Source organism: Notolepis coatsorum (genome assembly GCF_963971535.1).
Source record: "Notolepis coatsorum genome assembly, chromosome: 16".
Lineage (NCBI taxonomy): Eukaryota > Metazoa > Chordata > Actinopteri > Aulopiformes > Paralepididae > Notolepis > Notolepis coatsorum.
In genome coordinates, this window is record NC_140180.1 from 68,951,921 (window position 1) to 68,961,107 (window position 9,187).

Genomic DNA, 9,187 nt, shown 5'->3' on the forward strand with positions numbered 1-9,187 from the left:
ACTAGATGCCAACAAGGAAGACAACACACCTAAGGCGATACTGTCCCTGGATGCAATGAAAGCTTTTGACAGGTTGGAATGGTCGTATCTATGGGCAGTATTAGAAAGGATGGGGTTAGGAAAAGGATTCATTGATATCATTAAAGTATTATACAAAGACCCATCGGCCATGATTACAACAGGTACAATCATCTCCGAAATCTTTCCGGTATCACGCTCAGCTAGACAGGGTTGCCCTCTTAGTCCCTGACTTTTCGATCTATCATTAGAGCCTTTAGCACAATATATAAGACAATCCCAATCCATAGAACCAATCATAATCAAGGGCACACAACACAAAATTAGTTTATATGCGGACGACGTAATACTGTTCATGCAAAACCCCAACACCGCATTGCCTCATCTTCTCAAGCTGATTGAGGACTTTGGAGATCTATCGGGATTTAGGATAAATTGGCCAAAATCGGCCTTCCTCCCACTTAACGCCTGTTGTGAAGGGCCAGATTAAACTGAATATATATATGTATCGTTTGATATACTTTGTATATTATTTATATATATACACGGAATATCCCTTTACCTGCGTTCAGACCAGAGTAATATTCGCTCTCCTATTGGACAGCGCCCCCAGGCGCCAGCGCGCAAGCCCCCAGCGGCAAGTTCAAAGACAACTGCAGGCATGTCAGAACATGCCCAGAGTCAGCGTAGTAATACGAGACAAGGACTGAGGTTGGGACTAGATATTCACTTAAGTATATATATTGGTGCAGGTGTAAACAGCAGTACCTTACCCACCTTCACCACGAGTCAACGTGCAGTGAAGTGAGCAACCTTGCGTCTAAACAGAGCATTGAGAACCGCGTGCGAATAGAATGTTAAAGTGTCAGAGTTTAATGAAGTAACGTTGAGTTCGACTTAATCTAATGTGAAGTAAATAGTCGATCATTTATTGTATATCGTGCGGCCACAGTTCTTCTGTGTGTAGCATTACCCATCGGTTCGTCGTGTCTTTAGCTAGTGCACTTAACCAGGCTGTGTGGCCTAAATACGTCGCCCACACCCGAGGAGTCCTAGGCGGAGAACCGTTGGACATGTACACAGGAGAATCGGCACCGGCGATTGCAGAACCATTCCTGGTTGGATTATATTGATTTGGGACGTGACTACCGGAGAAGAGCATCGTTGATTTCCACTATCGTTTGGGATTTAACCTCGTGAGGATTACAACTCGGGCCTGCCTCTTGGACGGGGCTGGCTAGCTGTCATCAATGCTGTCGAGCATTTTGGATTACAACTATTGCTTTTGCTGCTGATCAAGGGAGTTTACAAGAACCGACTCCTGTACCTGGAGTCTCTTTATTCCTCATTGAATCAGACAGAGTACCTGAACATTCCTCTACCCTCCAGGCCTTACACCCCGGAGGGAACCCATTGTCTCCAGTTGGTACCAGTGTTGCCCTATATAATTGCTACTATACAACAGGTGGCGTCAGCTTAGACCCATCGTAGGATTCCTGCTATTCTTAGTGACTTATGCTCTTGACTGACTTTACGTATATTCTTCGCCATACAAGCGCGACCCTAATTCTCATTCTGTAACCTAACGTTGCCTAATAATAATAAATTACCCTCCAATAGTATTTCTGTGTCAATGCCGTGTTCTTGTGGGTGTTCACCATCTATATTTGATGTACTGTCTGGCCAGTAATTAAAGTACATAACTAGCAGTGGTTTAATCTATCACAATCTTTAATACAGTCAGGGTTTTGTAACCCCTCAGTTACAACGCCCCTGCAAAAAGAAATATAACCCTCCCAAAAGAGATACAGATAAAACACTTTAGATGTTTGGGAGTTGAAATATTCCCTACCATAAGCCAAACGGTGAAACACAATTACATAAAAATCCAAAACAAAATCAAAGACGACCTTGTCAGGTGGTCAAAACTTAAAAACTCAGTACAGGCACGGATATCAATAGTTAAGATGGACGTCCTACCTAGAATCAACTTCTTCAGCTCAATGCTACCGTTACCCCCTCCAAAGGGTTACTGGAAAGAATTACACTCCTCCACATACAAATTTATTTGGAATAACAAACCACCACGTATAAAAAGATCCACCGCACAGAGAAACAAAGCAGACGGAGGTATGGCATTCCCAGATTTCTACCACTACTTTAAGGCGTACACTTTAAGACAACTAACAACATGGTTTGATCCCCAAGCATCAGTGTCCTGGAGAAATTTAGAAGAAAATATAGTAGCTCCACATAGGATGAAGGGCATAGTATACACCAAATTATCAATTAAGCAATGCAAACAGAAATTTGGCCCCATAATCACTCATGCGATCAGGACATGGCGTGAAACACAAAAAAAATATTCTATCCCACATAAATGGCATAATCATACTCCCTTATTCAATAACAATGCACTCTTGATTGGAAAACAACCTATAAGATTCCCTAGATGGGAAAAGCAAGGCATACACTCATTAGGAGACGTTTTCAACAAACAGGGTTTTTGTAGTTTCAATGAAATACGCAAAGAATTTTATCTCACCAAGTCCACATACTATTATTACGCACAGTTATTGGCATGTTTGAAAGCTCACGGTGTTCCATTAAAGATACCGATTGTACACCACAGATACCACACATTTTTCTATGAAAGAGAGACATCGAGAGGTTTTGTTTCAGATTTTTATCATCAATTACTAACGGCCTCGTATGAAACCCTCCATCTAGACTCAGTCTGGAGGAGGGATATACCAGACCTGGAGACAGACTTTGACTGGCAAGAGGCCTGGGTAAATGTACGACTTGCATCAAGGAACCCGGACCATCAACAAATCAATCTTAACTATATTCACAGGCAGGCACGTGCACACATAGAGGCCAAGGGGTGCCTGAGCACCTGCCTTTTTGAGCCTCATCAAAAAAGTTTTTTTTTTTTTTTTTTTTTTTTTTTTACTGTTACGCATATAGACTGCCCTTCCAACTGAAAAATGTCAGGATAGAATGAAAATATTAGGTAAAGAGAGAGAGATGCCCCATATTCCATTGCAGTTTGCAAGGCCTCCTCAGCATGCCTCTCTGCGGACCTATATATTTTATGCATAGCGTGGGTGGTGATGATGATCATGATAGAAACCGCTGTTGAATGCTGGTATTACACTCATTGAGGGACACAAAGAAGTCAAGTCCGATGGGATTTGGGAATCTCAAATACAAATCGGGATTGGAATAAAAAATGCATTTATATTAAACAATACAGAATATACAGCACTTCTTGGGGTCTGTAGGGTAAGCACTTATTCCCTCCCCCCTGAACATTTATGGAGATGTATGGGCCTTTTAAGTCAGTGATAAAAGTGTCTTTCAAGGATAAGTGAGCTCCTGCACTGATTATTATAGTTCAATATTCAAAAAGTATAAAAAGGGGCCCCCCCGCCCGAAAAGGGCCCTTACAAATCGCGCTCTGCGCGCGCTTAATATATACACACAAGTGTAGTGCCCTTTTCAGCCTTTGAGCACCTGCCCCTCTAAAGTCCTGTGCACGTCCCTGTTCACAGGACATACTTAACTCCTATAAGACTGAACAAAATGGGTCTTAAACAAGACTCCAAATGCTCCCTATGTACAAATGGTGACGAAGGGACATTTATGCACATGTACTGGGACTGCCCACCAGTTAAGATATTTTGGAAAGAAGTGACCCAGCAATTATCAAATCTCTTGGATCTGGATATACCTGTACACCCCTCTGTATTACTGCTGAATGATGTCTTTGAACATGCAGTACCTCCACAGCTAAAGAGATTGGTTTTATCCGGTATCACAGTGGCTAAAAAGCTGATAGCATCACGATGGTTTCAACCGGAAAAAATGTGCCGGAAGGTCTGGACTCTTACATATCTCGATGTGATTTATCAAGAAATATCTACAGCAAGAATTTTGGGTCTCAATGAATCCAAAATGGTTAGAAGTGGTGGAGAGAATAAAAGCTAGCATATAATGGTAGTGTCTGGTTAGGAACAAGTTATAATGGTTGGATTATCCAATGGGGGGTCCGGGAGGGGGGGGGGGGTACGAGCTAGAGCATATGTGTGTAGGTTTTTAGATAACAGGTATTAGGGGTATATCCTGTATAAGACATTTGACTAAATGGTAATTTCATTGGATATGCACTGTAATTAATGCTTGTATATCTTATCGTGAGTTGTCATGTTTGTTTATATGTTTGTTTAAAAAATAATAAAAAAAAAAAGAAAAAAAAAAGGGGGTGATAGCTGGGGTACCGGTCGAGGTTAGCGTAGAGCAGCTGGTGGAAGAGTTAAAGGAGGACGGGCGTAATGGCATAGTTAAGAGTGCAGAAAGGATGAAGAGGGGAGCAGAGAGGGAAGTGACGGAGACGGTAGTGATTAAGTTTGAGGGTGGGGTTGTTCCTAGTGAGGTGTTTGTAGGGCGTAGGATGTATAGGGTTAGGGAATTTGTTCAGAATCCTCTTAGGTGCTATAGGTGCCAGGAGTTTGGCCATATAGCTACCACGTGTAGGAAGGGGCAGAGGTGCGCTAGGTGTGGCGGGGAACATGACTATGGGAAGTGTGGAGAGGGAGTGAAGCCGATGTGCTGTAGTTGTGGTGGGGAGCATAGTGTAGCGTTTAGGGGGTGTGAGGTGATGAAGAAGGAGGTCGCGGTTCGGAGAGTGAGAAGGGAGGGTAAGTTGTCGTATGCTGAGGCGGTTAGCAGGGTAGGACAGGGCAGCCAAGAAAGGGTGCAGGGGGTTGGAGGAGGGCATTTGGCAGAGAGGGTAGAGCAGGAGGATAGAGGGAGGGTAAGGGAGGAGAAATTAGGTATTGTGGCCTTCGTGGCAGGGGTAGTTACTGGTATGGCAGAGGCTAAGGGTAGAACAGAGATGGTGAAGATGATTGTTAGGATAGCGGTTCAACATTTGGGAATGGAAGGTCTGGAATGGGAGGAGGTGGATAGGGAATTGGGTGAGGGGGCTGAGAGGGACCAAGCAGCCCAGAATAAGATCGCAGGGGGCAAGGAGGGTCCCGCGGAGGGGGGCTCAGACAGGAAGTAGCAGCATTAGCTGCACTCCAATGGACAATGTAGGGGATGACGGGTTCCAGTAGACTGCGGGAAAGGAAGAAGAAGAAGAGCCCATCAAAAAGAATTGCGGAGGGCAGTAATACGCCACGATGCGTCTACACTGCCGGAAATTCAAATGAGAAGAAGAAGAAGAAGAAGAAGAAGAAGAAGAAGAAGAAGAAGAAGAAGAAGAAGAAGAAGAAGAAGAAGAAGAAGAAGAAGAAGAAGAAGAAGAAGAAGAAGAAGAAGAAGAAGAAGAAGAAGAAGAAGAAGAAGAAGAAGAAGAAGAAGAAGAAGAAGAAGAAGAAGAAGAAGAAGAAGAAGATCTCATTGTGCATCTTTGAACAGTACTGAACAGATAGACAACATAGATTGAAGCCTGCATTTTTCAACCAAGGTGCCTTGCCTACCGTTTTGCTGTGGAAAGGTGAGTGTCCACAACGGCTAGCTAGCTGTTCTACTTGAATACTGAATGTTAATATTGAATCAGACAATATTGAATACTGAATGTTAATATCAGACCATATTGAATACTGAATGTTAATTCAGGTTGACAGTTGACATCATTTGACAGTTGACAGGGGGCTGGAAAGTTGATCTAAAGGGGACATGCATTATAAATGCCTTTTTTCTGTGTTTCACAAATTCAGCCTGAGACGTTCAGAGTCACTCCGGCCCGTGCGCACACACTATTGTCACCTGTGTGTCGTTGCGCTCTGGGTAGTGTATCTGTAGTAGAGCGCTGTGTAGGCTACATCATCTGGATGGACTGTTTCTGTGCAAGCAAGCATGCATACTATGGAATTTAATCCTGCCGGCGCCACTGCCGGCCCACACACCGGCCCACATACTAGGCCACATACCGGCCCACACACCGACTCACACACTGGCCCACACACCGGCCCACATTAGTGGCCCACACACCGACTCACACACTGGCCCACACACCAGCCCACACACCGGCGCACATTAGTGGCCCACACACCGACTCACACACTGGCCCACACACTGGCCTACACACCGGCCCACATTAGTGGCCCACACACCGACTCACACACTGGCCCACACACTGGCCCACACACTGGCCCACACACCGGCCCACACACCAGCCCACATACCGGCCCACACACACCGACTCACACACTGGCCCACACACCGACCCACACCGGCCCGCCGTACAGACCGCGTGAATACTTTCCCTAAGGTGGTTGTCCTTCCGCGTTCGGTTTGCGCGATCAGATTGGCCACTGACGTTTCTGGTCATGTGACATGTGCACCAATCGTGAGACGGCAAGTTCTGCGCCAATTTCCGGGTCTAACAGCCTGCAAACTACCTAACGCCTAGTTTATCACTGGTTAAGCTTAGGCGACTTTTTCGAAGTTGGTTAAGGTTAGAGTTTGGAATCAGGGCTGGTGTTCTATCGCCATGCTCTAAGACAAACTCTAACCTTAACCAACTTCGAAAGAGTGCCTAAGCTTAACCAGTGAAAGAACTTGCCATCACACGATTGGCCGCAGATGTCACATGACCAGAAACGTCAATGGCCAATCAGATTGCGCAAACCGACAACCACCTTAGGGAAAGTATTCACGCGTACAGACCATGTAGTCTGGGAGATGACTGAAATCACTGCAAGAGCTAGTAGGCTATTTTTAAGCATCTTTCTGTGTCAATTTTCATTTTTACATCTAACTTTTTCAGCCCTACCCTACCAAAGTGGGCCGATCGGAGTGGACTAAATGGGCCAGTCGAACCCCCCCATCAAAAAAAAAATTATTACAAAAAAAAAAATTTTTTTTTTTTTTTTTTTTTGGACCAGCCCACTTTACTTCCGGCCCATCGGGATTCGTCCCGAACGTCCCGATGGCCAGTCCGGGCCTGCTTCCGGGTTGGCCGACCGTCCATACTAACACAATTGGCAGTGTTAGCGGGTGGGAAACCCAGCCAGGGTGGGTCCTGGTCGTTGTAAACAGCGACTCCTACAGTTCGGTCGGGGCGCCTGCACAGCAAGGGAAGGATCTGGGAGAGGTAGTGTGACCTTCCACACGTTACACTATCCCAGTGAGAGTCCGCGCTGCCAGGTGAAAAAGAAGCGGTGGGCTGGGTACACATGTGTCGGAGGAAGCATGTGATAGTCTCCGCCCTCCCGGACCGACGGTAGGGGGTAGAGTGCGCAACAACCTGGAAGGGGATTGGGAATTGGCATAACGACTAACATTGGGATGAGAGAAAAATCGGAAAAAGATAATAAAAAAAAAGAAAAGAAGCAGAGTGAAGTTACCTGTTGTTATTTGATTGATTGATTGAACATTTTATTAACAGATTGCAGAATGGGTACAATACAGTACAGCTCAATACACACAATTGTTAAGGGGATGCAGACCAGAGAAAGACTTTCGTCTTGTTTACATCAGGGTCCCCCATTTTCAATGCATCATAACATATGACATACAGTACTGCTACATCTATACATTTATGACATACCAGATTTACAAATACAGTACTGTTTGTGATACAAGAGTATAAAAAAGAGAGTATATACATTTGACGAAGAAACTGTACATTGGAGGAGGTAGGAGATTGGTAGGTGGGGTGGAGGGGTATTTCGTATAACACACTCCACGTGACCCCAGAACCTCAATGTAAATAAATACACCATAATCACCCTACAAAAACAGTACTGTATTTGTAAATCTGGTATGTCATAAATGTATATATGTAGCAGTACTGTATATCTGGGTTTAACATGGTTTGTGGAGCTCCCTCTGGTGTCTACTAGTGGATCTACTATTGGATCTACTTTCTCTGTGGATGGTTTTGTGAATAAATCTCCATTATGCTTCAATAACTGTGTGTTTATTCTATAGCAATAAGGTTGGGTGAATTCGGCCATTGTATAAAAGACCACTTGTAGTCGTGTGTTATAGGAATTAGATCATGCCTAGGGGGGTCTAACGACCCTCCGCTGCGCATCAGGCCTAACAACCACCCCTAGGGCATGATCTAATTCCTATAACACACTCCTGCGAGTGATGTAATGCTTAATTACAATACACAGGCATAAATGTCAAGTCGAAGGACTTTTTGAGACCACAGGGGAACATTTTAGATGAGAAAGCCTTTATTTTAAAAAGTTGCCTTTTAAAAGATTTTGTCTTCACCTGAAAAGGGTTGTTTTAAGACTATTGACAATTATTCACACAGTGGCCATTTTGCTCTTATGTCATGCTCAGGTTGGGATTCCTTTCCTCCCTGTTCCCACCCTGGTGGCCACCGTATGAATATGGTCAATTGTTGCTAACCTAATCACATATTTATTGGGGAGGAAATAGTAAGTGAATGAGGCATCATTCAACAGCCACTGGAATGAGTCGCATATTATGGAAGAAAAAGCTGGTTAAAGGAATAGGTCAGATTTATTTTTACCCCTAAACCTTAACGTGTGGGTAAAGCAAATTCAAAGATTTGTTTCTAACCACATTATACATGTTAGAAAATAGTTGCTGAAAACATGTGAAAGGACTTATGTAGTACTGTACTGAATTGTTAAAGACGGTTAAACAGTTTTTCTTACCTAGTTTGCTGGTTAGTCAATTAGTCAAGCTTTCAAAACAAGTAGATTTGATAGATTTTGTAGTTCATAGCAAAACGTTTTAGTGACCGAAGTGTAAAAATAAAATGACACTTAAGCTGAAAGAGAACGGTGAATCAAACGTGATCTGACCTGGCCCCCACAACCCAGATAAATGGTCTCAGCAGCCAGATGAGCCGTTTTTGAGCTGAGTTTTAATAAATCAAAGTTGGCTGGATGGTTAATAAGTTATAACACATTTGTCTGTGGTGTGAGAATTTTCATTTTACCCCAAGTTTAACAATGATAATGTTCAATGGTAGACTAGAGTCCTTGCTCAACACAATCCATGCTATTCCACATACTAGTTACAGTAATACTGTGACTATTTCTTCCGTAAAAGGAACATGCCAACATTATGTTAAAGTTCAAGTTCAAGTTAAATGTACTCACCGTCTTCTCCAAAGACAAGATGATAAGATAACAATTTCCTCTGTGTAGAAAGCCATCTGGCTGCA